At 41.3% G+C, this 13,192-nt stretch overlaps 1 protein-coding gene across 1 annotated transcript in view; it reads right to left on the bottom strand.

Annotated features, from left to right (window-relative positions):
* Positions 1-13,192, bottom strand: part of ELAPOR2 (endosome-lysosome associated apoptosis and autophagy regulator family member 2) — a gene marked incomplete at its 3' end in the record, with an annotated part of 288,322 nt that overhangs the window by 207,122 nt on the left and 68,008 nt on the right. Inside the window, exons 4-5 of the mRNA XM_082846355.1 lie at positions 12,596-12,969; positions 5,546-5,602 (exon numbers count right to left, since the gene is read on the bottom strand). The remainder of the gene's footprint in view (positions 1-5,545; positions 5,603-12,595; positions 12,970-13,192) is intronic.

Raw genomic sequence — 13,192 nt, forward strand, 5'->3', positions numbered from 1 at the left:
CAGCTTTCTCTGCTGTTAAAACAAGGGTAGGGCTTCCCTGGTGGCGCAGTGGTTGAGAGTCCACCTGCCGATGCAGGGGACACGAGTTCATGCCACGGTCCGGGAAGATCCCACATGCCGCAGAGCGGCTGGGCCCGTGAGCCATGGCCGCTGAGCCTGCGCGTCTGGAGCCTGTGCTCTGCAACGGGAGAGGCCACAGCAGTGAGAGGCCCGCGTACCGCAAAAAACCCCAAAACAAAACAGGGGTAATCATGCCTGCCTCAGAGCATCCTCGTGAGAATTAAAACAGTAAACTTATCTAAAAAAAAAAAAAAGCACCTTATGGTTTTCAACATATAATAGGCATTCAAGAAATATCAGCTCCCTGCTACCATCACTGTGCTATCTAAACAACTGAATCATTTATAAATACAAATGGGGGCGGTGAGGGGTGAGCAACATTGGACCTCAGAAGGCACGCAGGTGCTTAATTTGCTTTCATTCCATAATTACAAGGTCACCAGGTATTTTGAAAATATATTTGTCTGTTGCCACAAAATGGAGGTCACGGTAATTCTAACTTATGTTTTCTTTGTCTATTAACGTCACTACATAATAATTATGCTAGTTCCTTTCCCCTCTTATTTTATATAGCAGCCCTTGCCAATTGGATGATAATCACCATGTCCTGTCATTTGTTTCCTGTTCTTTTATATAGTTTTCTCAGGACCCAAATCCCAAGTTCCAACTCCATCCTCCTTTGAGATGTCACTGACTGCTTCACATGCAGTATCATTTTTATGCTTATGAAAAAAAATCAACCTGTTATACACAAGTTCTTATGACTGGTTAGCTTTGCCCTCTTCAGCCATTGAACATGGAAGGCAGTCTGCAATCCTTACCAGTGACCTGAGCATCTGAAATTTGAACCTGGATTACATGTTATATAATACATACACCATAATTTATACACTATTTCTGGGAGTTAAATGTGCCCCTATTTCTAAACAACTAACTCATAATGGAGCTTTGGATTCACCCTATTACTAAATCATTTATTTAACAGAATGAGTCAAAAAGACTTCTTGCCTTAATCCATTTTTTATATCCATGCATAGCAAATTTTGACTCTCTTTTTACTTTCATTAGTACCTAATACAATGATATGCACCAAGCTGATCATCAATAAATAATGTTGACTGATAGATTCTTATTAAAGGACATGGCAGAGACAATACGAAGGTCACATTTCCCTACTCTCTGCATCTAGGTCAGGCCATGTAACTACTTTTGGCCAGTGAAATGTGGGTGGTCATATACCTCACTTTCTGGCCTGATCCCTATAATATCCCACCTGGTCTTCAACCCTCTTTGCTAGTTAGCTGGCCAAATGGAGGGCACTGAAGGACTCTGGAGGCCCTACTGGAAAGTAGAACCACCAGATGAAACAGGCCTGGATCCCTGACTCAACATTGTAGGAGAGAACCCCTGGGAGAGCCATCAGACCTGCTTTGGTCTGTGACATGAGTAAGAAACAAAACTTTTTGTATTATGTCACTGAAACTTGGGAGTTGTTTGTTAGCAACTAATGTTAATTACCCTGACTAATAGCATGAACCCCCTTACTCCCTGACAGTGTACATGTCAAAATAAAACACCAAACAGAGCTGTTAAATATTCCTAAAGGAAATTCTGAGAATTCAGGTAAATACAGTCTTTAGATTGCGATTGTCCTAGTCAAGACCGTATCTGTGTGCTACAAGCACCATGTAGTTGCGGTCTTCCTAAATTTTAAATAGGAAAGATATACAAATGTAAAGTCAATAGATAATTTGGGAAATATTTGGCAGATATCAAACCAAACTATTTTATTCATAACAATCCCTAGTTTCTGGTAGTACCAAAGCTCTTATAACTTTAGTCAAGCCTTTAAGACTCTGAGCATAGTTTCTTCCATGATGTAGAACGAATACCCCTTCTACCTTTAAGGCTGAGCTGGGAAATTTAATTGTTATGGTTAAGGATGCGTGCATTGGGAGACAATTCCCCATTTATTTTTGTGTTTCTTCACATTATGTAAGCAGAGGCTATCTTTTCTGGGATGCTTGTGTAGAGAGCAGTCTTGAAAGATAGAGATAGTATGTCCTTCTGGAGCCCAAGGTAGGTTTGTTTGGTGTCCAGATACCATTTTGGAAAGGTATAGAAGGAGGGGAAATAAGTTTTAAATCTGAGTCAATCAGAAGAAAATATTTAAACCAGAAGATATTGTAAACTGGCAAATTTAAGGTTTATATCTCACCCCGTTCTCCCCCACTTCTTCTATCAAAAGACATAGGAAACTTTAAGCCTTCGTTTTATTGGCACACTGTACAGCTGGCCCTTGAACACACAGGTCTGAGAGGCACAGGTCCACTTATACGTGGATTTTTTTCAACAGTGAATACTACAGTACTACACGATCCAAGGTTGGTTGAGTCTGCAGATGCAGAACTCGTGGATATGGAGGGCAGACTGTAAGCAGATTTTTGAGCGGGTGAAGGGTCAGTGTCCCAACCCTGGTGTTGTTCAAGGGTCAATTGTATTAGTAAATTTGCAACCATTGGTAAAAATAGGTCTATAGCAATTCCATTTTTAAAAAATCCTAGTTTTCAAATACTAATGTTTGTCAAGGATAACATAGCTACAAAGGACTAGAAACTACATGGGTGGTTTGAAAGTCCTCTGATGCAAGAATATGAATTTTAAATTGACCAGATTATCAACTCCTTGAGAATGGCAACTGAGCTTTACTTATCTCTGAACCCTCGCAGTGACAGGCAAAGCACATAATGAACAAACATTTGAATATAATTTACTATCAGCCTATTACGGATCATTTTGGAACCTATAGCTCCACTCTGTGTCTTTAAGTCTTTGGATTTTCAAAACCTTTTTATAATGGGAAAATATCCTCAGGAGGGTCATTTCTTTAGCTCCTATTACAAAATATTTTATCAGGATTAACCTAAGATTGAGAGTAAGAGAAGAGAGCAGAGTTCTGGGAAAGGATAAATAAAACTGGAAGGAAAAAATTTGACAGGTCAGACAAATTACATCACCATTTTGCCTTGGGCCAGCCCTGAAAAAGGGCTTGCAAGAATAATAATTTGGGCTTCCCTGGTGGCGCAGTGGTTGAGAGTCCGCCTGCCGATGCAGAGGACACGGGTTTGTGCCCCAGTCCGGGAAGATCCTACATGCCGCGGAGCGGCTGGGCCCGTGAGCCATGGCCCCTGAGCCTGCGCGTCCAGAGCCTGTGCTCCGCAACAGGAGAGGCCACAACAGTGAGAGGCCTGCGTACCGCAAAAAAAAATAATAATAATAATTTTACTCCTGAAAGGTATTTTACACTACAACAGCGGAAGTAGTAGTAAACTAGCATGACTGAGAAATAGCAAAAGGAAAACAGTATCTCCCCAATGATTCTGTCCCATTTGAGACATTATCCACTCTTTTGAGTTAAAGTATTTGTGGTTGGTAGAATGATGTACCCACTGGAAAGATGTCCATGTCCTTATCCCTAGAACCTGTGAACATGTTGCCTTAGATGCTAAAAAAGACTTTGTGGCTGTGATTAGGTTAAGGATCTTGACCTGGGAGATTATCCTGGATTATTCAGGGTGGGCCCAATGTAATCATGAGGGACCTTAAATGTGGGAGACACAGGAGTGTCAGCGTCAGAGTGATGCACTATGAGAAAGACCGGACAGGCCATTGCTGGCTTTGAAGATGGAAGGGGATGTAGGAGACGCCTAGACACTAGAAAATGCAAACCATCAGATGCTCCCCTAGGGCCTCTGGAAAAGAACACAGTCCTGTCAACACCTGGATTTTAGTCTAGTGAGAACTATTTCAGACTCCTGACCTCCAGAACTGTAAGATAATAGATTTGTGTCATTTTAAGCCACTAAATTTGAGGTAATTTGTTTCAGCAGCTATACTAGGAGACCAATCTAGTGTTCACTGAAGATTTTTTTCTTTTTTAATAAACTTATGTATTTATTTATGGCTGTGTTGGGTCTTTGTTGCTGTGCGTGGGCTTTCTCTAGTTGCGGCGAGCAGGGGCTACTCTTGGTTGCAGTGCGCGGTCTTCTTATTGCAGTGGCTTCTCTTGTTGTGGAGCACAGGCTCTAGGCGTGCAGGCTTCAGTAGTTGTGGCACACAGGCTTCAGTAGTTGTAGCACGCAGGCTCAGTAGCTGTGGCTCACGGGCTCTAGAGCACAGTCTCAGTAGTTGTGGCACACGGGCTTAGTTGCTCTGCGGTATCTTCCCGGGCCAGGGATCGAACCGGTGTCCCCTGCACTGGCAGGCGGATTCTTCAACCACTGTGCCACCAGGGAAGCCCCTTAAGATTTCTTGTAAAATGTTAAGGTAGGGGCTTCCCTGGTGGCGCAGTGGTTGAGAGTCCACCTGCCGATGCAGGGCACGCGGGCTCGTGCCCCGGTCCGGGAGGATCCCACATGCTGCGGAGCGGCTGGGCCCGTGAGCCATGGCCGCTAAGCCTGCGCGTCCGGAGCCTGTGCTCCGCAGCGGGAGAGGCCACAACAGAGGCCCGCGTACTGAAAAAAAAAAAAAAAAAAAAAAATGTTAAGGTAATCCTGGGGAAGAAAAGCAAGGCTGACATAAGAATCAAACTATGACTCAGCCAGTATATCCGTTTAATCCCTTGAGAAGAGGTGTGTGAAACAGGTCTTCAGACAGGCATTATCAGGAAGCACTCCATCATGGCATCTCTCCAGAAGACACATCTGACTAAGCAGCCACAGTGCATTTTCCCACGGGAGACAAGAGGCTAGACAAGGGCACCTCGGGACAGAGGCACTGAAATGGAGAAGGATCCTAGGGGCTTTTTATGTTCCCCTTTTCCTGAGATTTTTTAAGTGTGAATGGTGAAAAAGGATCACAGCAGTAAATATTCAGGCTGGTGCGATAATGATAAAAATCAGTCATCTCAAAACAACTTTATCTCCAGGGTGACTTCAGTAATTTAGGAAATAATGGCCTGTCTAGATATGAATATGTTTTTCTTGAATTTTGGAAAATACATGCAAACTTACATTTCACAAGGTAAAAAGAGGCAGGTGACAGCTAATTATTTATTGATTAAATATTCTATAAATATTACATTTGAAGCTAAGCTACAAACAGCCAGAAAATAATGATGCATCAATTTTTTCTTTCTATTCATTGAGCATTTTTCAATTAAAATTAATGCTAAGAAAGAAACCAAATTAACAATGGTTGTCTTTAGGTGGTTGGTCTAGAGAGTTATATGTTTTTTCTTTCTACTTTTTTATATTTTTCTGATTTTACATAATGAATATGTATTACATCTGACAAATTATCAGGCCTTAAAAAATTAGTGAGGAAAGGTTTGTTTTTTTTTTAATGTAGTGAATGTCAGTAGTTGAAAAAATAAAGTCACCTCTTAATCATCAGGAGGCAACTTTGCATCAGTGAACTGTAAAAGTTCCCTGTAGTAATTATAATCCTTAAAATATGCTGTGAAAAGGGAGACCAAGTAGCCTACCTTTCTTTAGGAGACAGTCATTCTGCTCTGTCTTCTGAGAACTTTGCCCCATCTTTCCTAATGACAGAGAAATCATAGATTATTTAAATCTACAAGTAATCTACCAACATGAAAACATAATATTATTGAATTTAGATTGACAAAAAGAAGGGTGATCATGAAGAACTTAAGCTTTATCTGCAATGTGTTCATTTTTGGAGCAGGGGTGGGCAAACTTTTTCCATAAAGGGCCAGAGAGTAAACATTTTAGGCTTTGCAGGTCATAATGTTTCTGTTGCAACTGCTCCACTCTGCCTTTGGAGTTTGAAAGCAGCGTAAACGTGCATGCAGCAGAGTTACTGTAATGGACTGCAATTTTTGTGTTTGCATGTTATGGGATTGTCTCTTGATTTTCTACCCATGGGTCAAATGTGAGAGAGAAAACAAGTATGCATGGATATAAATGTGTAAAATCAAAGTGGTCTTGTGTCTTGAAGTACACATCAAAACCATGTGATGAATTTTGGCCTAAATGAAGTTTTAATAAAGAAGTCGCAGACCGGAAATCAATATACACGGGCTCTTGTTCTACATCTACTCCCAACAAACTTAAATTTGGGGGGGCCCTCAGTGTTTTCCTGTGTAAAGTGTGTCAAAGCATTCTGAATCCCTCATCCCTAGCCTCCAGAGAACAGCCATCATAGTCACACAGCTATTTTTATAGATGTTGGAGCTTCTCTCACTAATATATTTCTTAATGCCTTAGTGAAGGGAGTAATCGCTGGGCTTTCTCTAACATTACAGTGGAGGAAGCAGGGCAGTATAAAACTGCATATGATTAATCCACTCCAAAGTTCCCACCTCCCTAAAACTTTGAATTTCTTCCTTAACATTAGGCTTGGAAATTCTGGCATCTCAACCTCAACGAATGTAGACAACCACTGAGTCCAAGTTTCATTCAATCAACCAAGCAAACTGTTACAGCCACTTCCGGTTGCTTGAACCAATGCATTAAATCCAGACTCCCTGTGAATTCATATCAATAAACTTAGCCTATCCCTGACTACAGACTATACTACAAAGCTACAGTAATCAAGACAGTATGGTACTGGCACAAAAACAGAAAGATAGATCAATGGAACAGGATAGAAAGCCCAGAGATAAACCCACGCACATATGGTCAACTTATCTTTGATAAAGGAGGCAGGAATGTACAGTGGAGAAAGAACAGCCTCTTCAATAAGTGGTGCTGGGAAAACTGGACAGGTACATGTAAAAGTATGAAATTAGAACACTCCCTAACACCATACACAAAAAAAAACTCAAAATGGATTAGAGAGCTAAATGTAAGGCCAGAAACTATCAAACTCTTAGAGGAAAACATAGGCAGAACACTCTATGACATACATCACAGCAAGATCCTTTTTGACCCACCTCCTAGAGAAATGGAAATAAAAACAAAAATAAACAAATGCGACCTAATGAAACTGCAAAGCTTTTGCACAGCAAAGGAAACCATAAACAAGACCAAAAGACAACCCTCAGAATGGGAGAAAATATTTGCATATGAAGCAACTGACAAAGGATTAATCTCCAAAATTTATAAGCAGCTCATGCAGCTCAATAACAAAAAAACAAACAACCCAATCAAAAAATGGGCAGAAGACCTAAATAGACATTTCTCCAAAGAAGATATACAGATTTCCAACAAACACATGAAAGAATGCTCAACATCACTAATCATTAGAGAAATGCAAATCAAAACTACAATGAGATATCATCTCACACCAGTCAGAATGGCCATCATCAAAAAATCTAGAAACAATAAATGCTGGAGAGGGTGGAGAGAAAAGGGAACACTCTTGCACTGCTGGTGGGAATGTAAATTGATACAGCCACTGTGGAGAACAGTACGGAGGTTACTTAAAAAACTACAAATAGAACTACCATATGACCCAGCAATCCCACTACTGGGCATATACCCTGAGAAAACCATAATTCAAAAAGAGTCATGTACCAAAATGTTCATTGCAGCTCTATTTACAATAGCCCGGAGATGGAAACAACCTAAGTGTCCATCATCGGATGAATGGATAAAGAAGATGTGGCACATATATACAATGATATTACTCAGCCATAAAAGAAAACGAAATTGAGCTATTTGTAATGAGGTGGATAGACCTAGAGTTTGTCATACAGAGTGCAGTAAGTCAGAAAGAGAAAGACAAATACCGTATGCTAACACATATATATGGAATATAAGAAAAAAAAATGTCATGAAGAACCTAGGGGTAAGACAGGAATAAAGACATAGACCTACTAGAGAATGGACGTGAGGATATGGGGAGCGGGAAGGGTAAGCTGTGACAAAGCGAGAGAGAGGCATGGACATATATACACTACCAAACGTAAGGTAGATAGCTAGTGGGAAGCAGCCGCATAGCACAGGGAGATCAGCTCGGTGCTTTGTGACCGCCTGGAGGGGTGGGATAGAGGGGGTGGGAGGGAGGGAGACGCAAGAGGGAAGAGATATGGAAACATATGTATATGTATAACTTGTTACAAAGCAGAAACTAACACACCATTGTAAAGCAATTATACTCCAATAAAGATGTAAAAAAAAAAACCTACTTAAAGATAAAAAATAAAATAAAAAATAAATATACTTAGCCTAATCCAATGTTATAGTCCATCTATCTCAATCTAACAACCAGAAAATCCATTCCCACATAAATTCACCAAGTTTCTGCCAGTACATAATAGCAAATTTTGCAATTATTTTGAGCATAGCTATGTAAGCAGCTTTTGGCAGGAAAGTGCCCTTTACAGGAAAGAGCTCTCTGCAGTAGGCCCCTTGGTCTTGTCACTAACCTTAAACCAGGCGCCCCCATGCTCTACTCACCTCCGGCCCTAGCACACCTTTCAAATCTTTTTTTTTTTTTTTTTTTTTTTTGCGGTACGCGGGCCTCTCACTGTTGTGGCCTCTCCCGTTGTGGAGCACAGGCTCCGGACACGCAGGCTCAGCGGCCATGGCTCACGGGCCCAGTCACTCCGCGGCATGTGGGATCTTCCCGGACCGGGGCACGAACCCGTGTCCCCTGCATCGGCAGGCGGACTCTCAACCGCTGCGCCACCAGGGAAGCCCCCTTTCAAACCTTTTGATCACACAATACTTTGCCTAACTTGTTGGTCTTTCCATAGATCAAAGAAGTAGAAATGAAGAATAAGTAATTAACAGATGACCAGGTCTCTTCCCTAGCTTCCCCTTCGGTAATCTCGTGAATAAACTGTGTGAACAAGATAGCATCTAAAGATCACAAGAAGTCGACAAGCCTGCACGCAAGCCTGCACGCGGTGGGAGACGGCGATGACTCTGACCCCCTACCTCAATGATTAACTGAGGTTACTTCCCTTTTTCTCTTTAATAGCTTTCATGGCTGAACAGAATCTTCGGAGATGGCTTTTGGGGGACACTGAGTCCACCATCTCCTCGGATTGTCAGCATTCTGATTAAAAGCAACTTTCCTTTCTACCAACATTTGCCTCTCTCTTGGGTATTGATTTTCAAGCAGCAAGCAGCCACACCTGAGCTCAGTAACAGCTACACTCTCCTTGTACTCATACCCTGTACTTGTTCTGACTTGAGGTCATCAGAGATGGTGCTGGTGGGTCTTGACAAGGCTAGGCCTCCTTTGTTACTGCAACCAACTTAGGTGAGGTTATTACAGGACCTTGGAATAAGGGAAAGCCAGTTTCCTCAGTTACAGCAGGAGGCAAGGGAGGCTCAGAAAAACTCAGGGGTTCCAGACTCTCTGCTCCATCTGAATTCATACAGGTACCCCACTCCAGGTCCCACTCCTTCCCAATCAATGTCTTAACTTTCAAGTAACAGATTGGCACTTTATAAATCCAGCTTTTATTGTAATTCTGCAACCAATTAAATTATGGCCTGATCGTCAGCAAAGTCAGCTTAGTGGCTACAGAAAGTAAAAGACTCTTTTAGGGTGGCTATAGAAACTCTCTGAATCTCCAACAGTGTCTAGTTGAGAGTTAAAAGGTCTGAATTTATCATTTTCTCTCAGTAAGCTCATCAGTTCAATCAAGGAGTTACCCTATCTTCTAGATTTCATAGTTTTCACTACAGCCAAAAAGATATGTATGACAGACACTTGGTATCCAAGATGTTTGCTTCAGCAAACACTTCTTCATAGTCAGCCACAAGAGATCATTTAATTAATCATGATACTAGTGCATGTCATGGACTATTAACAACTCATTTTCTATTGCCAAGGCATTAAGAAGTAATTCAAGGCCAAGAACATAACTGAACCAGCTCCAGAATTCCACCTTTTAGGATATGTTTCCTGGGACCATTTCTATTACTACATGTTGCGATCTAGTTAGGAAAACAGACACCAAAGTAATATTTCAAGAGGGAATTCAATATTATATAAGGAATTGGTTACACAGGTGTTGGTGGGCTGAAAGGGCAAAAACACTGAAACACTGAGGTAACCCAGAGATAACAAGTATAGCTACCACCCCTTAGGCTAGGGGAATACAAAGGAGAGTTTAGATTATCAGAGCCTAGAATCTCAGAGGAGGGAGACCTGGCTGCTCCAGGTATCTCTAAGCAGACAAAGGAGCAAAATACCCAAAGAAGCTGGAGCCTGGAATGAAATGCCCATGTAGGTGCCTTGTTAACGGGAATAGCAAGCCCACAGGATGATAATCCCTTCTCTCCTCCTCCTAACTTCCAATTTCTTTGAAAGGCCTGCTACTCAAGGAAGCTGGCAGGCAAAGGATTCTGGGAAATGTAGTTTGCAAAGCCCCAGCTACATCATCACAGAGCAGACTAGAAATAGGTTAAATGTGGAGTGAAATGACAATAGCTAAGTAACTGGTATACTGCCATCTCCCAAGGGTAGACTCATATTAATGAATTCAAAAGACTGAAGCATTAAAAACCAAATGCCCACTTAGTTACACAGTTTTTTAAATTGCCATATAACTAGAAATGCATGACGCCAATAGGATCAGCACATTCTCTCTCTTTAGAGGCAGACTTCCATGAGGGTAAACAAAAGAAGTTTTGACCCTCAGTTCCAATTCAGCCTTTACATTCAGAGTTTTAGATGTGTGTAAATACTAATACCCTCCATGAATGACTCTGGTGTCAAAATCCTGATTCATCTTCTCATTTTTAATTAGTCCATCCAGAATACCGCCTGAGCCTTTGCCCGTTAAAATCAGGGAAGTGAAATCCACTACTTCTTCAGTTCCTTAGGTTCGAGTATTTAGCAGAAAAAAAAATTAATTTCTCAAATTCTGTGGCATGACCAATCAGGATTCTTTGTGGCTAGATATGACAGAAACCTAACTCAAACTGGCTTATGCAAAAAGTAGAATTCATTAGTTCATGCAAATCTGTCTATATGTGTCTATCAGGTACACCGGTATTCAGTTATCCAGGTGAAGAATATAAAATGAAAAGCTCTTCCTCATTGTTCTGGCCTGTTGCTGACTTTAGGTGCCTGCTCTTGATGCTTGATAGTCTGCCAGTGAGCATATAGAAAGGACCTACCACCTCCCATGCTCCAGTTACCTCCTCTTCCGCCTGTGCTCAAGCAAAATATAGTTGTCCCTTGAACAACACAGGGTTGAGGGGCACTGCATTATCCAAGTATGACTTATGTAACTCCATTATCCGCAGTGCCTACATATCCCCAGTTCCACAGCCGAGGATTCAACCAACCTCAGAAGGAATAGTACTGTAGCATTTACTATTGAAAAAAAATCCACCTATAAGAGGACCTGCAAAGTTCAAACCCATATTGTTCAAGGGTCAACTGCATACAACCACTAGACCCTAAGGATAGTTTCAGCAGTTCTTTATTCAATGGTTCAAGTGAAAAGTGCCAATTGTAGAGGACAAGGGAGTGAAGGATATGGGATTGGTCACTGAGCCTCCAATGCAACTTCCTCATTCCTTTGCACTACAGTCAGACCTCCATTATCTGAGGGTTCCACATGCACAGATTCAACCAGCCATGGATAGAAAATATTTGGGAAAACACATTCCAGAAAGTTCGAAAAAGCAAAACTTGAATTTGCTGCATACCAGAAACTTCTTGTATAGCATTTACATTGTATTAGATATTGTAAGTGACCTAGAGATTATTTAAATTACATAGGAGGTTATGCATAGGTTACATGCAAATACAATGCCATTTTATATAAGGGACTTGAGCATCAGTGGATTTTTGGCATCTGTGGGGGTCCTGGAACCAATCCCCAGGGGGTACCAAGGGATGGCTGTACTTAGAGGGGGTAGGCCTCTTTGCTAGCTGGGGCATCTGGAGAAAGGAGGCCAAGCACAGGGCTCTGACTTTCCATGCTCTCTCCCTTCTCTCCAACAATACCTACAGTCCTCTTTTCACCCTACTGGTGTCACAAATTCTCTCCATATTCTGAAAAGCTGCTTCTCCTGTCTTCTTACTTCCTATACATCATGTTGAATACAGAAGTTTTCTCTACCAGTCTCTTGGCTCTGCTAGAGAAGGAGTGAACACAGGTCTCAGGTCTTTTGGCAGAAGGGGTAGAAAGAGGTGAAAACTCTAGCTCTGTCAGTAGAAGAGAAAGAACTGGGAGAGGATCTTCTAAAATCTAAAATCAAGGAATCGTAACAATAATTGCTAACATTTATATAATATTTACTATGGGCCAGGCACAGTTGGCTCACAGATACAAATATCAATTCATTTAATGCCCACAAAAATCTCATCGGAAATCCTGGGTCCTCTACTTATTAACCATGGGATAGGCAGGACACCCCTTACCTCACTGAACCTCTGCTGAAAATGTGGATAATAGAAGTAGCTACCCCATGGCTCATGGGGTTGTTGTGAGGATGAAATAATAAAATACATAAAACTGTTGGCTGGCCCCTACCTCGAACAGAGTAAGCACGGAACAAATCATTAACATAGTTTAAAAAAAAAAACTTATGAAACACATCTTACATGTGTAAGATGTAAGGCTAATTAATTTCCTTTATAAATTCCCACCTACCTGGCATGAATGAATCTTATAACTCCCCACAGATTCCCCACATTTCTCTTGGAGTTCTGCTTCTCCCAACCAGGGGGTGGGGGGAGGGTAGGAGGGAGAAGGGTTCTTCTTAGGGACACTGATTTTCTTTGTAATCCAGTCCAATTGTATCATGACTTCTCTCCAATCTTTACATTTTTTCCTAAGTTCTTCCCTTTTCCCCCAAAGATCTAAACTTTTGAAACTCAGAACTCAGGAAAAGATTCCTTTGTCTCTGCTATACACTGTTTCCCTCTGAAGGCAGGAGCATAAAATAGTGCCCCTGAGTCCTCAAAGTATGGTCCTCAGACCAGCAGCACTGGCATCTCCTGGGAGCTTGGTAGACACGTGCAGATCTAAAAAAAAAAAAAGAAACCAATCCATGAAGTAAAGCAATATGCATTTGGGACTCTGAAAAAAAAATATAACTATAGTCAAATCTACCTGTAACCAATTAAACTTAAATATTGAGATGAGGAGAGGTTGTTTTGCATTAATATCTGTGATGGTTAATTTTATGTATCACCTTGAAGAGTATTTTTGAATGTGATTTATATTTAAATTGGTGAACTTTGAGTA

This window comes from Leucopleurus acutus (genome assembly GCF_964270905.1).
Source record: "Leucopleurus acutus genome assembly, chromosome: 9".
Classification (NCBI taxonomy): domain Eukaryota; kingdom Metazoa; phylum Chordata; class Mammalia; order Artiodactyla; family Delphinidae; genus Leucopleurus; species Leucopleurus acutus.